At 37.7% G+C, this 22029-nt stretch overlaps 1 pseudogene across 1 annotated transcript; it reads left to right on the top strand.

The window, feature by feature from the left end:
• Positions 1-16059: 16059 nt before the first annotated feature.
• Positions 16060-20864, top strand: LOC308611255 (ferritin light chain-like; annotated as a pseudogene). The gene is made up of 2 exons: positions 16060-16098; positions 20181-20864. The product of its transcript is annotated as a ferritin light chain-like (transcript).
• The last annotated feature ends 1165 nt before the right edge of the window (positions 20865-22029 follow it).

The raw sequence follows: 22029 nt of genomic DNA on the forward strand, positions 1-22029 counted from the left end.
CTCCCTGATGTCAGTGGCACTTTCCACAGATGAGGTGGCCTTCTCTGCCTACTGCAGAAGCTCAGTTCCCCCAGGCCCACTCCCTGTTTGAATCCCACCCTTGAGGCCAGGTGCCACCCTTCCCAGAACATTCGTGGTCTCATTTCAGTTTTTGACCTGCTCAGATTGAGTCCCTGTAGACTCTTTCTCAGCTTGAAACCTGATCTTCAACCCCTTTCCCTGACCTCGATGGTTACCTTCCTACTTTAGGTCTCAGGTGCTTTAGCTATAAAATGATATAGTTGCTCTTAATTCTAAAGTCTTCTTTCTAAAGCTCTACAATGTGGTGGCTCCTTGAAAATGTTTCTCTTTGCTGGTTTTAATTTTGTAGAGAATTAAAACCACAGCTACTCTAAAAGACAGTATGTTACATTGGATAAGGAAAGTGTGTTTTTGTAGTTAGATTAACAGGGATGGAAGACGACTTAGTATGTTTTAAGATACTCATGATCCATTCTAGTGAGAGTCAGGGGAAGAAGGGGAAGAGAGTTAATAAAATACCAAACCATTGTGACAAATTAAGTTAACCAAGATGTAGCTGATTAGTTACTACTTGAATAAGCCACACATATCCAATTCAAGTTTTCCTTTATTTTTCTAAGAAGGGATCCCAGTGAACTGAGTCCCATGTTCAGGAACTCCACGTTCAATGGCTTAGTCTTTAAAAACTGTTATGTTGCTGGAAGAAGAAATATTTCCCATCAAGTCCTAATTGATGTTTAGCTATCACGCACATTTGAAATAAATTTATTACTTTGCCTGATCTCAGTGTAATACATTCCAAAGGGGCAAAGAGCACACGAAAATTTATGGAGTCTCCATCTTCTACACTAAAGTGTGCAATAAATTACATAATATTGGGCCGTGAAATTCACAAGCCATAGAAACCACACCATTAGCAATGTATACAGTGGTAAACAGCAGGTAATGATAATCATATAAAACAAAATAGACTGTGTGTGTTGGCACTGCTGCCAATAAAGCAATCATTAAATGCATTCATAGGCATCTACGCTAGGTAAGCTCTTTGAGGGTAATTGCTATGAATTCTACATACCTGTCAGGATATTATATATAGTCCAGTTTCTACGGCCTTTATTCAGAGACGCTGAGAAACGGTTACTGTGGGTAAATTCAGACCTTTTCTCAATATAGAATTTGGTCAACATGCATTCTGAACAGCAAAATTTCACACTGCTTTCAATTTCCTACAGTAATTGCCACCTCAACAAATGCAGGATTAAGTAGAATGGATTATAAGAAGTTAGAAAGGAAAGATGGAAGAAAAGAAGGAAGGTAGAAAAAAGTTGCGTATGGAGTACATCAACATTTACATAAAGAGTGGACCTAAAACTAACCTGAGGTTACCCTAAACTATTAGCGTATGATATAGAAGCATAAATGAAAAAAAAAACCAGCAAGGAAAACTCAAAGATTCTTTTTTTGTTTAATTTACTGCATATACACGTCCGTCTTAAACAATCTATATGCTTATATCCAATAAGAGCATTGTTTTGCAAGGCTATTTGGGTTCTATCAGCAGGTAAAGGTCGGACAACTCAACTTTAGCAGAGTTAGCCTTCAGGTGAATAATTGCTTCTTTCAGGTTGTGAGCATTTCAATTTTCCAGAAATGTTTCCCCAAAAATGAAAACTAAAAGAGTCCTAGGACAGCGTCCTTTAGAAGTTTTATAGTATCAAGGTTTTTGGAGGAAGAGTATCCTTGTCGATTATCAACACAATGATTCCAAGCAGGTCAATTTATGCTGAGAATATTATATAACAGACCCCACTTCACCTCCATTATACTGACAATGATCTTCCTTACTTCAACCTTGTGCTTCTTAGTAAAGTTGAAAATACTGAGCCAAGAACAGACAGTGACAATGCCAGAGACTCAGATGTACCTATAGGTGCCTTCAGACAACATCAGCCACCCAGGCTAAAGTCCTGGTTTTAAAACATCCCAACATGAATGAATCTCAAAAACCATATGCTGAGCAAGTGAAGCCAGATCAAAAGGGCACCTACTGTATTATTCAACTTACATGAAATTCTAAACTGGGCAAAATTCATCTCTAAAGATAAAAATCAGATCCGTGGTTGCCTTGGGGTGGGAGATGGGGATACTTTTGCAAAAGCCTAGGAGGAAACTTTCTAGGGTTTTAGAATTGTTATCGATCTTATGGGGGTGGTAGTTATACAAATGTGTACATTAATTAAAAGTCATTGAACCGTTGACTAAACATGTCTGCATTTTATTGTGTGTAAATGATACCTTAATAAAGTTGATTACAAAATGAACCAAAAACAAAACAAAGAAGAAGAAAAACCTCTCAAGACCTCAAAGGAAATACACTGTTTTCTTCCAGGGTACCAGATTGGAAATGAGGCACTGGTCTGTTCTACCCTCAGATTATCCCGAGGATTATCTAGTCTATTTGAAAGCACTAGAGTCCCCTATCAGAAAAACTCACCCCATGTTTAATTACTTTGATTTCTTCTCTGCCTCTTCTCCCACACGGTGAAGTCATTTACGGAAGAAAAACCAGCTTTTTCCAACTTTGCATCATCACATATTCTTTCCAAAGCTACTACTTATGGAACAAAATTTGGCTACACTTTGTAAAAATCTAGTTTTTTGAGCCTTACAAATCTTAAAAGTTAACCTATTGCCTCCTTTGGAATTTGGAAAAAAAATTATTTTGAAAATGAATAGCTGAGATTTGACATTTTTGTGTTTTGTGATTTTCTCTTCCCCTAAGAGAGAAGTGAGTAGGAATGAGAAACACATACATAAAGAAAAAACAAATTATCTTGCTGCCTTTGCATGGTTATAATTTATAGGAAGCCCTTTTCAACAATAATCTATTATCAGAATCAATAAAAATAATCTCCATGAAGGCCAGGCCAGGATATTTGTCTCTTTTTCAGCAGATTGCAATACAAACCACATTCATGGATATGCTTCTTCATGATCTTTGTAATACTGTAACAGCTGACCATTTCCTCATGCCTCTTCACCTTAACTTAAACCTGGTTTTTCATTAATGACCTCACATTTCCTTCTCTATCACTTGGTTGTCGGCCTCTTTTCCAACTCCAACTCCAACTCGCATTTCACTCTGGAACCAAAGGAACACTCACACCTTCCTGCTTTTTAGTGGTACCTCAAGGTCATTACCATATTGTGATCACCCTGAAGAACAGCCAGACAATTGTTATTGCAGAGCCATCTGACAGTTTGTAGCTCTAAAAATTAACTAAGGACCGCATTTGTCAAAAATACCCTAGTTTAAGATTTTGGTAATATAGCAACAGTAATTCCGAAGTCATTTATGACGATCAGTGTGGGAAGCACCCTCCTTCGGGAAGATCCTTTGCCATACAATACACTTTCCCTGTCAGGTAATAAGGAAGCACGGCCGTGGAAATTAAACTTTTGCGGAAAGAAATACTTGGCTTCGAGAAGGCTTGAAGTTCATACATTTTTCTTGAATTAGATTCCCCATTAATTACATTATCCACAGAGAGGTAATTATCAGAATTATGTAAGCAATTAAGGAGATGCTACTCCACATTCTTTCAGCTTGTTGACCTTTCTCACTTTATTTCATGTGGCTATCTGAAACATCAGTGATTTACATGTCTTTCTTTTTTTTTTAACAGATTTCTGTGTGTGTGTGTGTGTGTGTGTCCCCATGATGAAAACATCATTAAAATAAAATATCATGAATAGACTCTTAAGAAGCAGAGTCTACTTAAAGTCCTGGAAAATGTGAAAGCACTAATATTCATGGACAACTCTACACTCTGAACGCTACTCCAAATTTTATTGATCTCTATTTTGTCTAGGAGTTTTTCAAATTTTCTACCATGATCATTTGTTAGTTTTATAATTACATAATAAAGGCATTACATCATACAATCTTTTGTTATCCATTGCAGTTTTAAAACTATTCCTTTCCTTGTCCTCAGCAGATATGTCATAGATTATTAGTACACAAGCAAAGACTTTCAACGTAACAGTACTTTATAGTGAGAAGAACTATACTGAGCTATCTCTATCCTAAGACAATGCACTAGGAAAGCACTAGGAATTCTTAAGCACTAGGAATACAGAGACAATCAAGGGGCAAGTCCCTTGCCTTCGAGTATACATAATCATTATAGCAAATGCTTAAATAGCACTTAGTATATAATTCACCACAGCAGTCTTATTATACTCCTTTTAAATAGGTGAGCAGAGGAAGCCACAGGGAAGTCATAGGGTCAAGCCAGAATTTGAACCTAGGTAGACTAGTACACTGTCCACGGCTTTAACTACTATGATAATATATATATATATATATATATATATATATATGTCATATATATATCTATATAACTCCAAGTATTCCGAAGTTACAAAGCACTTATCTACCAAAACTCAAAAAGGAGCACACAAAATTGCATAGAAAATAAACATGTAAAAGGTCATAAATAAACCACAATATAACCTGCTCCACATAATATACTGACTGCAGTGTCCTGGGCCTCTCCCATCCTTAGGTAGCTGGAAATTACAATAAAATAATACTTTTCACTTTTGGAAGCCACACTATCTCTCATATCAACCAACCAATTACTTCCTTATAGAGAATAGGAAATTAACCTGAATATCAGAAAAAATATATATATATAGCATTACTGATGTAGAATCTTTATTTAAAGACAATAACTTCAATAGCAGAGGGAACTTTACCATTGCAGGCTTCAGATAACCTCTATATTTCTCAGATTTTATGCTAAATCATAAAATGCCATATTGTGTCTGAAGCTATTTTTCAATAGTCCATTTTCTTAAATGGACTAGCAAAGCAGTAAATACTGAGGAAAATTTTGGCTCCCCAATCCTAAAGCCATTCTGATTATGCCTGGGTCATCATGGGGACATCATCGGAACTACCAGAGGACTGGCAGAAATACCAGTGGTCTAGCCAGCTTATAAATTAGAAATTATACAGAATCCAATTTTATTTTTTTGTTAAGTAATTCCTATGAGGTTTTTGGGATGTGAATGTAAAGTCCTTTGATGTGTAATCTTTATCCATTAGATAGGGAACAATGCCAATCCCCATCATAAATACGTTCCCAATCTGACACTGAAAATCCACTGTAGGGCATAGGACCTGCAAATAGGATATGAATCACACACATTCATCCACTCATTCAGACAATCCACAAATATTCATTTTTAAGTCTACTATATGCCAATAATGTACCGGGCTCTAAGATGCTACACCATGCTAAATGCTGAAACAGACATACTCAGTTCTGGCCCTCCTGGAACTTATGACCTACAGAAGTGCCTTCATTGTAAATGGTCAGGACTCAGCCAATGCTATTATCATCAGCAGGTGACCAAATGATAGAGCTTGCTTTCTAAACAAGCTCCACACTCTTTGCTTTCAACATTTTTGCTTTCCTTCAAGCCACATAATCCAGTGGTCAGTTTCTCCCAGTTAGTGAGGTTTGGGGAAAATGTACCCAGTGAACAATTCCTTGTGGCCTCACTCTTTCCTCACACTCTCCTCTGTGCTCTTGAGCTAAAGAGACCTGGATTCAAGTCACTTGCTCTAACCTTATTATTTTAAAATAGGGCTGCTCCTGCTTTGAGGATTTCCACGGGATCAACACAGTAGCAAAGCAGCACTGAATCAGAAGCAGGTAAATTTCAAAATGACAGCTCTAAAAATATCCACTCTCCTTTTGTTCTCCTCCTATCCCTTTGCTCTGAACACCTCTGCTCTGAGGCTTTGCCTTTACCCTTCTCTGATTACTGCTCCAAAAGGGTTTCCAAGAACCGGGAGTATTTATGGTTTCACTTGCTCCCAAGTCCTTGGTGGAAAAGGATGCTTGCTTTCTGATTCTTACTAATTCCACACTCACATTGTTAACACAAAAATCATCATTTAAAAAAAAATTTCCTCAGCTTCATATTTCATCTGGGCCAACACTGAAAGAATATTTTCAAAGAAACAATATCCTCTCTCCTTTGCTCTTCTGAGTTTCACGTTTTTACCTCCAGTCTCATTTTCAACCCTTATTACGGGATGCATCACCAAAATAGAAGAAAGTTCTTTCTGCTTTCCCTGTACCAGCCAATTATTCTACTTTGTTCTGTCTCTAACGAACAGAATGCGAAATCAACACAAAGCCTGATTATGTGACCTCTTCCAAGGGAAAGGTCTGAGAGTTGTCTATTTACTAATGAAGCTCAGTGTGTATTAAGGGTTGACTGAAGCAATCATCAGGAATTTTCATCCCTTAAATTAGTGTTTTCCACCAGATGCACATCGTTCATTTCAGATAATATAACTTTTAAGTTCAGGATACAACTGGACAAAAGAAAAGAAAAAAAAGTAACCAACACAACATTTGCAGTAATAACACAGTAACAGCTATCATCCTTCCCTGAGGAATTCAGCCTACTTTATGGACACAATTTAGTACAAACTCATAAGAAAGCTAACAAAGCCCAAAACCACTTCACAATAGCGTAGAGAGGTAAAGGTCAAAACTTATTACTGCCAGGCCCAGCAGACAATGGCACCTACCGAAAAGAGCACAGGACAGGAAAACCTGGAAGCCTGTGTTCCAGCTTCGGTTATTCCTGTAAGCATTGGTATGATCTGAGTGAACTCAGCCTGCCCTGCTTTTTCCGTTTATAAAAACCTACATCATCCTCTCATTAGAATGAAATGCCGCATCTGAAAAGTTGCAGATCTCTTTAGGAAAGAAACAAAACTCATGTTTCTAACCAAAATGGAATAATTCAGTCAATGGAGACATAATAAAAAGCTGCCATAAAGCAACTGTTTACTTGAAATCTATCTTTTGTGGTGTATTTATATGGGTAAGGAGTGTAAGGATATCATAAGTAGAGTTACCAATTCTTCCAGAAATCAAGGTCATTGAGTTCAGATTCCAACTTTGACCTTGACCCAGGCTTACAGAGATGTAACATGTGCCAATACCTCATATCCACCATACATGGGAGAAACAAGGTATGCAGACAGATCTTCTTCTAAGTATCCCATATGTAGTGGTTTTAATACAGGGTCTCAGATTCGTTGCCATTCTTCACATCCAGATGTGGGCATTTTCCCTTGAATTTGGGCAGGCTTTCCATGGCTTCAAACAATAGAGCAGGGGTCAGTAAATTATGGCTGGTGGGCCAAATCTAGGCCTCTACCGGCTTTTATAAATGAAGCTTTATTGGAACACAGCCATGTTCCTTAGTATATGTATTGTTTGTGTCTGTTTTCACATCACAGCAGCGGAGCTAAGTAGTTGCAAAAGAGACTGTATGGCGTGTAAAGCCTAAAATATTGACCGTCTGACACTTTATGGAAAAAGGTCTCCAACGCCTGCAATAGTATAAAGTGATACTATGTAACATCTAAGACTAGGTCATAAAAGGTCATGCAGCTTTTGCATGATTCTCCTGGAATGCTTCAACCCTGAACGCTCATTCTTGGGATACTCTATCTTGAATCCTAACTACCACGTTATGAGAAGTCCAAGCCACATGGGCAGCCATCTATAGGCACTCCAGGCAACAGTCTTTGTTGGGCACAGTGTTCAAGTCATCCCATCTCAAGGGCCAGACATGTGAATTAAAATTATCTAGATGACTGCAGCCCCAGCCATTTGAATCCTCATGAGCTGAGGTTTCAGACATCAGTCACAGAGTAGAGACAAGCCATCTCCTCTGCGTACTGTTTGAATCGCTGACCCACAGAATCTGGGCACATATTACAATTTTTGTTTATTTCACCACTAAGTTTGGACTTCTTTATTATGTAGCAATAGATAACTACAGCACTGTGTCTGTACACAGGAGATCTACATTTCACAGAGCACATACTTTTAGATGTGAATGTTGACTGCTCAATTTCTAAGAAGAACGTATACACACATATAGGTACAAAATAGTTATGTATATGTAAATATTAGACCTATATAAACTAATCTATATTATCCATAAAATGAGGGGCCCTTGATAATGGCTAACATTTCTTTTCAGTATTTATTGTGTTCCAAGAACTGATAAATTCTTGCATTGTATGAATTTTTTTAACCCTCATAGCAACTCGCTGAGAGAAGTAATGTTATCTCTATATTATAGATGAGAAAACTGAGGCAAAAACAGATAACATGCTCAAGAGTACTCAACAAGTAAATTTTAGAGTCAAGATTGGAACCCAAGTTCTCAAGGTTTAGATCCCTTACTCTTAGTCACCAAGCTATATACTGAGTAAGGAGATGAAAGCTGAAGCCATTACCTCATGCTCAAGAAGGTAGACAGAAACTTAGCAGGCATGGTTGAAAGAAAACAGGACTTGGAGTCGTAAGTCCAGAGCCTGAGTTATGAAATGAATTCTCCTCTCATCTAGATATAGGTTTGTTTTTAGAAAATGAAAAAGATCACTGCATATTTTGATGGTTAATTTCTGTACTTAATGATTACAAAAGAATGGAATTTTACCAGGGAGCTATTTTGCAATGACATAACTTATTGATTCAAATTCAAACCTTTATTATAAATTCTTGATTCAAAAGCAAATCTTTATTAAGTCTCCGTTGCATCAGAAGTCTTTCCCATTCTTCATTTCTTTTAAAACCCTTTCCTGTCTACTCTTGGCCAAAGCTTGAAGCCTAATTTAACATTGGAAATAAAATAATGAAATAGTCATAACACAGCAATTCCAATGCCTACTGAAATGGAAGCTCTAAATAATTTTCCAGATAATTTAGGAAATTAAAAATATTTACATCATAGATGCAAAGAGAGAAGTTACTTGTGTAATAAAATAAATGGTGAGACAAAAAGTTTCTGGTCAAGTAGATTTGTTTAAATATGAACACTAATTTGAGCTCTATCCCGGTGCTAAAACCCAGTGACAGGTTGCATACAGTTTCTAAAGGGATAGTTCAGTGCATTGGGTCAAATTCATGACATAAAATGTGGTATTATTAGTAGTACTAGAAGACAGAGTGTGACTGTCTTCTTTGGGACATAGATAAAGACCCCAAGTTAGACAATATCAAGCACAAGTTATGTAGAATAAGATATTATCTCAGTCTTTGGAACATGTCATCCAGGATTGAACAAGAGGCAGATTTATTATGAAGTACATGAAGCCAGAGACAGTAAGCAATGAGTGGTAGTTGGTTAAAATAGACAGGTTTTAGAAGTAGAGGCAGGGATGTAGAAAACAAACAGGGTTACCAGGGGATTGTGGTGGGGAGGCTAAATTGGGAGATTGGGGCTGAAATATACACACTGCTATACATAAAATAGATAACTAATAAGAACCTGCTCTTCTTATTAGCACAGGGAACTCCACTCAATACTCTGTAATGGGCTATTTGGAAATGACTCTAAAAAAACCTAAAAGTGGATATATGTATATGTATAACGGATTCACTTTGCTGTACACGTGAAATTAACACAACACTGTAAATCAACTATATTCCAATAAAAATTTTTTTTAAAATAGGTTTTAAGAACCATAGTCAGGGAGCAGTGTGGATTGGAAAGACCTGGCAAGAAATGTTTCTGCATCCTCAGACAATGCTCCCCAAGCTGGCTATTGCAAGGGTGAGCATTTAAGAGATCTTTGACCTAAGGAGGACAGGAGATTAACAATCAACCCCAATGTGCATGAATTATTCTCCTCTGTGTTATCAGAAATCAGATGGCATCCTAGAGCAAGGGTCAGCAGATCTTTTCTGTAAAGGGTCAGATAGTAAATATTTTGGATTTTGTGTACCATACCTCTCCGTTGCAACTGCCTATCTGCTGCTGTAGCACAGAAACAGCCATGCACCATACATTAATGAATGGGTGTGGCTGTGTTCAAGCAAAATGTTATGTACAAAACCAGGAGTCAAGCGAGATCTGATCAGTGGGCCAGAGTTTGAGGACCCCAGTTCTGGGTCAGTGTTCACAGCTGAATGAGTCATGAGGCTTTAAGTTCCAGTTCTCATTGTACTAATTTCTACCTGGGTGAACTTGGGTTCATCCTTTTATTTATATGGGCCACTATATTAGTCAAGCTTCTCCAGAAAAACAGAACCAACAGCATGTGTATACAATGTGCCCATATATATTGATAGATATAGATCTAGATATCAATAATGATACCTAGATCTATATCCATATCTATATAAAGATAGAGAAAGAGAGAGAGAGATTTTAAACAATTGGTTCACACAATAATAGAGGCTTGGTCAATTCAAAATCTGCAGGTTAGGCTGTCTAGAGACTCTAGGAAGAGTTGCAGTTCAATTTCTGTAAGTCTTCTGGCAGAATTCCTTTTTGCGACAGGGAGGTCAGTCTTTGTTTTATTAAGAGCTTCAACTGATTGGATGAGGCGCACCCATACTATGGAGGATAATCTGCTGTACTCAAAGTCCAGCACCAATTTAAATATGAATTTCATCCAAAAACACCATCACAGAGACTACCCTGGTGGCGCAGTGGTTAAGAATCCGCCTGCAAATGCAGGGGACACAGGTTTGAGCCCTGGTCTGGGAAGATCCCATGTGCCGTGGAGCAAATAAGCCCGTGCACCATAGCTACTGAGCCCGTGCACCTAGAGCCCATGCTCTGCAACAAGAGAAGCCACCACAATGAGAAGCCTGCACACCACAACAAAGAGTAGCCCTCGCTTGCTGCAAATAGAGAAAGCCCACGTGTGACAATGAAGACCCAACGCAGCCAAAAATATAAATAAATAAATAAATAAATAAATAAATAAATAAATAAATAAATAAATAAAATTGTAAAAAACACGAAAACACCATCACAGAAATATCCAGAATAATATCTGACCAAATAACTGGGCATGGTGGCCCAGACAAATTGACATAGAAAATTAACCACCTAAGCCATAGTTTTGTCATCTTTTACTGAGAAATTTGACTTATCTGAACTATTTTGATAACTAGAAGATACCTTCTAGAGGTAACACCCTCAGGTTTTTACATGATAGGCAGCAGAGGGAAAGAGCCCATTTGTCCAGTCCGATGACACCTAAAGGATAAAATTCTGTCTTCTCTTTCCAACCCACAAGGATGAATGCCAAAAATACATCACTTATATCTGCTTTAGCTAACATAGGATAGGTCTGGAACAGACCTATGCTCCCAGTAAGCCTCATGAAATACTATTTCATTAAGGGGAGACTTTACTTGCTAAGATTAGAAGCAAAAGAGGGTGGTGGATGAAACACTGCCCAAGGATATAAGTTCATGCAAGGAAGCAGGAGAGAGAATGGGTATCCGAAGATGTGCGCTCTAAGCCAACACTAATTCCAAAGCATCAGGTTATAATTCAGGGAGCACAACTGCTGGGGGTTTTTTCCCCCTCTTTTTTTCCCCCAAAGAGGGACAAATCAAGCATACTGACAAAGGAAGAGCATTAGTCACCACAGATAAATTCCTTTTTAGAGGTGATCTCACAAATAATTTGGCTCAGTGTAGACTATGATTTGGTTCCAAAAACCATAAGCTAGAGCATTTCATTCCAGGTCCCTCCTCAAATATCCATGAGAGGTAGAAATTTGGCATCGGTAGTTCTTGAAATCTCCCCAGGTGATTATAATATGCAACCAGGGCTGAGAATCTGGAGATGTAGAGAGAATTTAAATTGAACTTTAGTTAAACAGTAAAACGAGCTCTGACTCTACTGGCTGGAGCTAGAAAAGGGATATGCATTTACTGGGATGAGAAGATAAAGAAAACCAGGGAGTAAATCAAATGCTTTACACCTGTGCTTAGCTAATTGTTACTCAGATAATTCAGACAATCTTACAGCACCTGAACCATGAAATTCCTTAGTTCTGTTTAAAAAAAAAGTAACTCTTCAAATAACCGAACTCTGAGAATCATGTAAATCATAAAGAAAAAGAAGAAATCTCATTTTTTGAATTAGTTGATTTCATATATACTGTTTCACTTTCATGATATTAACTAGTTAGCTTTCTTTCCATTTTATGTTTGAGGAAAGTAAGGCTTTAAAAATCTTAGTAATTTTCTCAAGGTCACTTGTTAAGGGTGTGGTAGGCAGCATAATGGCTCCTAAAAATGCCCTCACCCTAATCCCTAGAACCTATTAATATGTTACCTTACATGGTAAAGAGGACTTTGCAGATATGACTGAAGTTACAGACCTTGAGATAGAAAGATTATCCTGGATTACCTCATGGAACAAATCTAATTGCATGAGTCCTTAAAAGTAGAAAACCATTCCCAACTGTAGAAAGAGAAAGAGAGAGATGTCCTAATAGAAGCAGAATCAGAGAGATTCAACATTTTGGGTTTTGTAGGTGGAGAAAGGGGACTCTGAGTCAAGGACTACAAGTGACCGCTGGAAGCGGATAAAGTCCAGGGAACAGAAACACCCCTAAGAGCCTCCAGAAAAGAATGTAGCTCTGCCAACCCTTTTTTTTCTTTTTTAACCATCTATATTGGAGTATAACTGATTTACAATGGTGTGTTAGTTTCTGCTTCATAACAAAGTGAATCAGCTATACGTATACATATATCCCCATATCTCCTCCCTCTTGCATCTCCCTACCACCCTCCATTCCCGATCGCACCCTTGTAGGTGGACACAAAGCACAGAGCTGATCTCCCTGTGCTTTGCGGCTGCTTCCCACTAGCTATCTATTTTACATTTGGTAGTGTATATAAGTCCATGCCACTCTCTCACTTCATCCCAGATTACCCTTCCCCCTTCCTGTATCCACAAGTCCACTCTCTACGGCTGCGTCTTTATTCCTGCCCTGCCCCCTAGGTTCTTCATAACCATTTTTTCTTTTTTTTAGATTCCATATATATGTGTTAGCATATGGTATTTGTTTTTCTCTTTCTGACTTACTTCACTCTGTAGGACAGTCTCTAGGTCAATCCACCTCACTACAAATAACTCAATTTCATTTCTTTTTATGGCTAAGTAATATTCCATTGTATATATGTGCCACATCTTTATCCATTCATCTGTCGATCCTGCCAACACTTTTACTTTACTCAATTGAGACGAATGTCAGACTTGTAAGGTAATAAATTTAAATTGTTTTGAGTCACTATATTTGTGGTAATTTGTATGAAAGCAATAAAAAAACTATTACAGGGGTCCTACAGGAGCCAGGCTATATATTTATACTTAAGTATTTCTGAAATGAATTTAACCTTGTGATTGACAGCAGCAGCAGCTTCCAAGGGATCCCACCACACACCTGAGGCAAAAGCAGCCTAATACAAAGCAGTGACAGCAGCAGGTCACTGCCCCACACTTGGGGTAGAGGGGGACTTGATCTACTGTAGCAGCAGCATAGCCTGAATGGGAACCCATCCTCCTGTGGCACTAGTCCCATCAACATTAGTCTAATCTGCTAGCACCTGCTGCGCCAACAGGCCCAACATATACAAACCCTCCAACTCAGCAGCATTAAGTGAGCCAGACTCAGTGTTTCCTGAAACTCATATCCAATGGCACTGGAAAGCCCAGATATCACCTAATATTATGAAAACATAAAAAAAAACAATAACAGAAGACTGGGAACTTCAGAAAGAAAAGGGGAACAATGGAATGGGTGAAAACAAGTGGGGTAAATATAAGAGACTATCATTAGCCTCATGAGTTTCTTAAATACTATCTGATGGTCAAAGCAAATATTATGACACCATCTGATGTGGTTCTCAATGTAGAGAAAGGAAATACTACAGAAAATCATACTTTAAAACTGGGGAATATTAAGAGACTAAATGGAAGTAAAATTTTGAAACTTCACTTGAAGTAATAAAACACTGATTCCAGTAGGCTATGGTAAGTTACATATGTATACTGTGATGCCAAAAGTAACCACTAAGAAAACTATACAAACAGTATACACAAATGATTATAAATAAATTAAATTAAAATGGACTATTAAAAAATGTTTAAGTAACCCACCAGGCAAAATAAGAGAAACACAGGATTGAGAAACTAAGGTAAAAGACAAAACAAAAAATAAAATGGTAGACCTAATCTTTAACATAGCAATAATTACATTAACTGTAAATGATCTAAATAAGCAAGTCAAAGACAGAGATTGGAAGAGTAGATTAAAAATTCACAAGCATGATCCAACTATATACTGTCTATAAGAAGTTTACTTTAAACATCATGATATAGGGAGTTCAAAGTAAAAGGAAGATAATGATATATCATGTGAACGTTAATCAGAAAAAGTAGGAATGGCTATATTAATATCAGATAAAGTAGACTTCAGAGCAAAGGAAATTATTAGGGGCAAACAGGGTCATTACATAAAGATAACAGGAATAATCCACCTAGATGACCTAATGATACTAAATGTGTGTGCACCAAACAACAGAACTTCAAAATACATGAAGCAAACACTGAAAAAAGTAGTAAAAGGAGAAAATTTTAAATCCACAATTATTATTTGAGACTTCAGCACAGCAATTTATAGAACTACCAGAGAGAAAAATCAGCAAGAATATGGAAGAAATGAAAACATCATCAATCAATAGGATATAACTGACATTTAAAGAACACACTCAGTAACAGCAGAATACATATTCAAGTGTCCATGGAATATTCACTCATATACTATATACTGGGCAATAAAAAGAACCTTAGCAGATTTAAATTGTAATGTGCCTAAGTGTTGGATGCTAAGACTCAGAGGATTTCTTATTTCTTTCATTTATATATTCATAAAAAATTAGCAGATTTAAAAGAATAAAAATCATAGAGTATGTTCTCTAGCCATAATGGAATCAGACTAGAAATCAATAACAGAAAGACAACAGGAAAATCTTCAATCATGTGAAAACTAAACATCACAATTCCAAATAACTCATGGGTAAGAAAGACAGCAGCAAGGAAATAATTTTTAATGCATAGAATAAAAGAAAATGGAGATATAACAGATCAAAGTTTGCAGAATGAAGTGAAAGCAATGCTGAAAGGGAAGTCTATAGCACTAAATTGGGAAAGAAAGTGTTTCAAAGCAATAATCTAATTTTCTATATTACAACAGTAAAAAAGGAAGAGGAAAAAAACACTAAACAAGCAGAAAGAAGGAAATAATAAAGATGAAATAGAAATCCATGAAACTGAAAACAGGAAAATAGGGGGGAAAAATCAATGAAACAAAAGGCTGGTTCTTGGAAATAAACAATCTAATCAATAAAGATCTAGCAAGACTGATAAAGATAAAAAGATGGATGGCACAAATCACAGATATCAGAAATGCAACCAGGGATACCATGACATATCCTGCAGGTTAATAAGGGACAAGTTGTTATGAGCAAGTCTACACTATAAATTCAAAAATGTAGGTGAAATGGGCCAATGCTTCTACACTCAAAACTACCAAAACTCAGCCAAGATGAAATAGATAATCTCAATTTTCCTGTAACCATTAGAAACACTGATTTTTCATTTAAAAACTCCCAAAAGGAATATTCAGGCTTAGATGTTTCACTTTTACCCAAGATATAAAGAATTAACACCAATTTTACATGGTTTGATAAGAAAGAGAAGTAGAAGGAACAGTTCCTAATTAAATTTATGAAGCCAGTATTACCTTGATACCAAAGCCGGACAGGGATAGTATAGAAAGAAGAAAACTACAGACCAATATTTTTTATGAAATTGGCTGTAAAAATCCTCTGCCAAATATTAGCAAATTAAATCCAGAAATATATAAAAAGAATAATATACCATGACCAAGTGGCATTTATTCTAGTTATGCGAAGTTGGTTAAATATTTGAAAATCAAACAATGTTATCCACCATATCCAATAGATTAAAGGGAAAAGTCATGTGATCCTATCCAATAAGGCAGAGAAAGCACTTGACAAAATCCAATCCCATTCATGATTTTAAAAAAAGAAGAAAAAAGAACTCCAAGCAAACTAGGAATAGAAAAGGAACATACTGAAACTCATAAAGATGATCTACAAACAACCTATACCGAGATTATATTTAACCGTGAAAGACTGAATGCTTTCTCTGTAAGATCAGAAACAAGGCACAGATATCTGCTCTCACCACTTTTATTAAATGTATTACTGGAGGTTCTAGTAAGAAAATAAAGCAAAAATAAATAAATACATACATTTAAAAGTTAAATTTTTAAAAAGTTCATTTAAAAGATAAAAGGACTATTCCTACTATGTTGAATAGGAAGGAATATATCCTACTGAATGTTGAAGAGTAATATATCCTATTATATTGCCTAAGGAAAAGTAAAACTGTCTGTGTCTGAAGAGGACATGATAATCTAAATGGAGAAAATACCAAGGAATCCACAAAAAGCTTGAGAAATAATATTAGTTTGTAAATGTTTTAGAGTACAAGATCAACACAATTTTATCACATTATATATTAATAACAAATGTGTAGAAGCTTAAATTAAAATATGTGATGCCATTTACAACTGACCTAAATAAATACTTAAATACAAGCCCAATAGGACATTTATAGGACCTCTATACTGAAAATTACAAAATGCTGATGAAGAAAAATTTTAAAGTCCCAAACAAATAGGGAGACATACCTTGTTCATGGATTAGAAAACACAACATAATAAAGATGTCAATTCTCCCCAAGTTAAGAGGCTTAACACAATTACTCTTAAAATGCCCTCAAGGTTTTTGCGGATATAGACAAGCTTTTTCTAAGATTTATATGGTAAGAAGAGGCTGAAGAATAGCTAAAACAATTTGTAAAGGAAGATTAAAATGGGAGGAATTAATCCACCCAATTTCAAGACTTTGCAGTAATTTTGGAGGGTAGATACATAGATCAATGGAATGGAATAGAGAACCCAGAAATAGACTGACATAAATACATTTAACCTGTTTTTGACAGCAGTGCAAAAGCTATCAAGGAAGAATAGACATTTCAAAAAATGGTACTGAAACAGTTGGACATCCCTTGACAAAAACAAACAAAAAATGAACCTTAACCTAAACCTCCACACCTTACACAAAAATTAAATCAAAGTGGATCATAATCTTAAATGTAAAAGCAGGACATTTTTAGAAAAAAAAATAGAAAATCTTTGGCATCTAGAACTAGGTGAATAATTCTTAGACTTGACACCGAAAGTATGATCAATAAAAGCAAAAACTGATAAATTGTATCTCATCAAAATGAGTTAAAAATGCTTCATAGAAGATCCTTTTAAGTGGATGAAAACTCAGATTACACAGTGGGAAAACATATTTGAAAATCCCATATGAGACAGATGACTTGTATCTATAATATACAAAGAACTCTCCAAACAACTTAAAAAAATCCAACTAGAAAATAGGCAGAGGACAGGAACAGACATTTCATGGAAGAGAATATACACATGGCAAAGAAGCACATGAAAAGATGCTCAACATCATTAGCATTAGGGAAATGCAAATTAAGACCATAATGAGATATCAGAGAATAACTAAAATTATAGTGACAACATCAAATGCTGGCGAGTACGTAGAAAAGTTATATCACGTCACTGGTGGGAAAATAAAATGGTTTAGCCACTCTGAGAAACAGCTTGACAGTCTCTTTTAATCCTAAAAGTAGATTCACCCTACAACGCAGTACTTGTACTCTTGAGCATTTATCCAAAAGAAACAAAAACTTAATTAAGTTCCCACAGAAACTTACACATAAATGTTCATAGCAGTTTTATTTATCATAGCCAATAACTGGCAACTACCCAAATGTCTTTCAATGGATGAATGTTGAAACAAATTGTGATAAAATCTTATGATAGAATACTACGGAGCAATGAAAAGGAACAAATTATTAATATATGCAAAAATTAAAATGAACTTCAAGGGAATGATGCTGAAGAAAAAATTTTTAAAAGCCAATCTCCGAAGATTAAGTAATTCATGATTATGTTTACGTATTATTCTTAAAATAACAAAACTGTGGAGATAGAGAACAGATTAGAAGTTGCCAAGGGTTAGAGATGGGGGTAGAAGGTACAGTGGGGAAACTTTGTGAGGTTTTTGTGGTCCCAGTACAAATAATACAGCACTCTTGGTTTTAATCCCTAAAGATTTTTAAAAACAATTCCTAATAAGAGTTGTCCAGATATTTAGCAATGGCAGCAGATTACAGGTATAGCTCCCCAACATGACAACTTCAAAAGAGATTGTACTAATTCAATGCATATGTTAATTTTAAAAAGGCCAGTCACAGTACTTAAATGGTATATATCTTAACGATATTATTCTAAGTATCTAGCTGTACCAGATGGACTAGCAGGATTTTCTGTACATTCAATCTTATTTAAGACAGGAAATCTTATAATAAGAGAGTTAAAAAAAGAAAAAGAAAAACAAACAAACCTCAACTACAGTTGGATATTCTCATAGGAAGATGAGGTGAAAATATGTAGCAGTGGTTCAAAAGCTTAAGCAGTGGCACCTAAATTTGGCTGCATATTAGAATCATCTGAAGCACTTTTTAAAAACCCTCACACTGACTGTTGGTCATCCTAGACCAATAAAATAACTTTAAATCTCCTCAGACGATGCCAGTGTCTAGCCAGAACTGAGAACCAGCAGACTAAGCAGAAGGGGATGTTTCTACAAAGATTTCTTAACAATAAGTCCTTTCACCCAATCAGATTTACCTTCCCACAAAGGGGTAAAGAAGGCTAGATGCTGACCATACTTGCTTAGCTTTAATTAGCACTTGTGACTCGCCCAAATCCTAGATCATGTTTCCCCTAAATTTCATGTTATTCCCTAAGTTTTTCAAATCCAGGGCTAAGGGGTTTGCCAGGATGAGGTTTTAAGTGTTCACACAGGGGAAGTCCCTGGCAAACCAGGACAGCGGTCACTACATTGAATTGTAAAGCATCCTAAATAACCCTGCCACTGCTCCCAGATACTAGTCTGTGCCAACCAGTGGAGAAAAGGCATTCTCCATTACTATCACGGCAAATGCTGCTGTACTTGCCTTGGCTACTCCTTATCTTTTCCAGGCATCACTCCCCTTCACCTGCTGGTGGACACTTTGGCCAGCTGACAATGCAGATATTTTCAAACTTTAAGGTGAATAAAAATCATATGGAGGGCCTGTTATAACAGAGATCACTGAGCCCCACTAGAGTTGCTGATTCCATAGGGCTGGGATAGGGCCCTAAAACTTGAATATCTGACACATTATCAGGGGGCGCTGGTAAAGCTGGTCAAGTTGTTACCGAATGCAGGTTCATGTGTCTGAAGCACAGTGAGGCCAAACAAACCTAAAGGTTGGAGTCTGGAGAAGAGAAAGGTTTATTGCAGGATCGAGCAAGGAGAGGGGTGGTCCGTGTTCCAAAACCCCTGAAATCTCCAAAGGATTTCAGCAAAGCATTTTTAAAGGCCAGGTGAGGGAGGGACATCCCAGGGCATGTGATCAGCTGGTGCACAATCCTCTGATTGGCTGATGTTGAGGCCACAAGGCAGGTAACATTATCCATCCTTAGGTGCCAGGAGGTCTGAGGGCTACGTGCTCATGATCATCAAGGAGTTCATTTCTTCCATTGGGTGGTGGTTTTTAGCATCTGAAAACTCAAGAAATATGCCTGAGATACTATTATCTGAGTACTTCAGAGAGAAACTACAATAGAGGATATGGGGGATGGGTCTGTCCTAGGAAGGCCCCATAGGGTACTGCTTGGTTACAAGGTGACCATACTTTGAGAACCACTGCTCTAGTGGCTTGGAATGTTAAGAAAGCAATGGAAGAATCCCTTCCCAGATCTAGATTCTAGTATCACCAGCTATTTTGGTGGGAGGAAGGGTAAGTTTTGTCCTTGCTTGGACTTCTTGTTCATTTATATCAAAGCCTATTTGAGGCAGTGCGTTCGGCAGTCCTGCAGATCTGTCTTTTGCTTCAACAGTGTTTGGAATGAACAGACCCAGGGACGCTCCTTGCTCCAGCCCCCGACCACCTTCCAACCTTTCTTCCTTTCGCAACCTTTGGAATCAGACACTCAGCTATCCTCAGCCTCCAGGACAGGCCAACACCAGTTTTTGAGCTTAGCTCCTTATCACTGATCAACCACGAGTTCACAGGTTCGTCAGAATTATTCCACCGAGGTGGAGGCCGCCGTCCACCGCCTGTTCAACATGCATCTGTGGACACTTACCTCTCTCTGAGCATCTATTTCGACAGCAACAATGGGACTCTGGACAGTATGGGCCACATTTTTCGCCAACTGGCTGAGGAGAAGTGTGAGGGCGCCCAGCGCCTCTTGAAAATGCAAAACCAGTGCTGCGGCCGCGCCCTCTTCCAGGATGTGCAGAAGCCTTCTCAGGATGAGTGGGGTAAAACCCAGGATGCTGTGGAAGCCGCCATTCTTAGGGAGAAGAATCTGAACCAGGCACTAACGGATCTGCGCGCCCTGGGTCCTGCCCGTGCAGACTCCCAGTTCTGTGATTTCCTGGAGAGCCGCTTCCTGGAGGAGCAGGTAAAACTCATCCAGAAGATGGGAGACCACCTGACCAACCTCCGCAGGCTGGCTGGTCCGCAGGCTGTGCTGGGCGAGTATCTCTTTGAAAGGCTCACCCTCGAGCCAAACAGGAGTCTCTGAAGTCCAGCCGCGTCTGAGGAGACCCTCTGGCGTCAGAGCTTCTGCCTGAAGCCCCGCTCTGCAGCCACTAGGCAGCTTTGTAACCGCCCTGGAGCCCTCTCCCAAGCCTTGGACCAAATGGAAACAATAATGCTTTTTGCAGAAGGAAAAAAAAAAGCCTATTTGAAATACAAACAGAATAAAGTGAAAAAAAGAAATATATACATATATTCACGTTCTTTTAACATATGAATTGCCCCACTTTATCTGTGTGAAATAAGTTTGTTCCCATTATTGGGCTGGTTCTCAAGCTTTGCTGCTCGTTTGAATTACCTAAAGAGCTTTGAAGAAAAACATTGGTGTCTGGGTCCCAGCCCCAGAGATTTTGATTCAGTAGGTCTAGGGAGGAGCCTGGGCACGGGAAGGTCTCAGAGTTCCCCAGGTGATTCTAATGTGCAGCAACTTTGTGAACCACCTCTTGGCTTCAATGCAGCTAGTCATCAGATATTAAATCTAAGACACATGGACTACTAGTGCGTGAGCTCTGTCGCTAGGTGTATTCCATTTTCTTTCTCCTGGAAGATTCGTGCCAGGGAAAATGATTGATAGTTGTGTTACTTCTCTGAAATGGATGGAAATTTCCAATTAGCGTGAACAGGGGAGGGTGAATGGGTGAATGCAATAAGGTGTATCATTTACGTATTGCCCTATGTGTATGGCTAGAAGCTTTTGCAACTGAGGTCTGCCCTACTTTTCATGCTAATGGTAATGCTTGTCCTCCTAATGCAGCCGTAAACTTTATAAGCCCATAGGTAGACAGCATCACAAAATATTTACCCCTCCCCACTGGCCCACTCTCAAGCTTCACTCCCCTTCCCCAATACACAAATGTACATCAATGCGCTTGAGACCAATATCAACATACTGACCTTCAATTCTTCTACTCTGCAGCTTCCCTCTTATCAGGAGATGTCAGCATTTAGTGCAAGGACAAATGCTTGCCTCTTGAGGAGTAATGTAGACAAAGCCTCCAAGAGACAAAATAGCCCTTAGGGAGGGGGAAAAAGTCTTTCAAAAAGGTTGATGCCCAGAGGAGGCATTTTCAGTCATCTCAGCTTAGAGGTCAAATATCCAAAATTAAAAAGGTTAAAAAAAAGAAGAAGAAAGCAAGGAAGAAAAGAAGGAAACAATTTTCTTATCTCATAGTAATAAGGCAGTTTTCCTTAAAAAAAAAGACTTAAATTCTCTTTCCTAATCAAAATGTGCTTTTCCATCTTTAGACTATTCCTCTTATATCCTGTATTATTCATGATGTTTAATTCTTGAAATAGCACATGGCTGAAAACAGAAGC

This window comes from Mesoplodon bidens (genome assembly GCF_964165515.1).
Source record: "Mesoplodon bidens genome assembly, contig: HAP1_SCAFFOLD_287, whole genome shotgun sequence".
Classification (NCBI taxonomy): Eukaryota; Metazoa; Chordata; class Mammalia; order Artiodactyla; family Ziphiidae; genus Mesoplodon; species Mesoplodon bidens.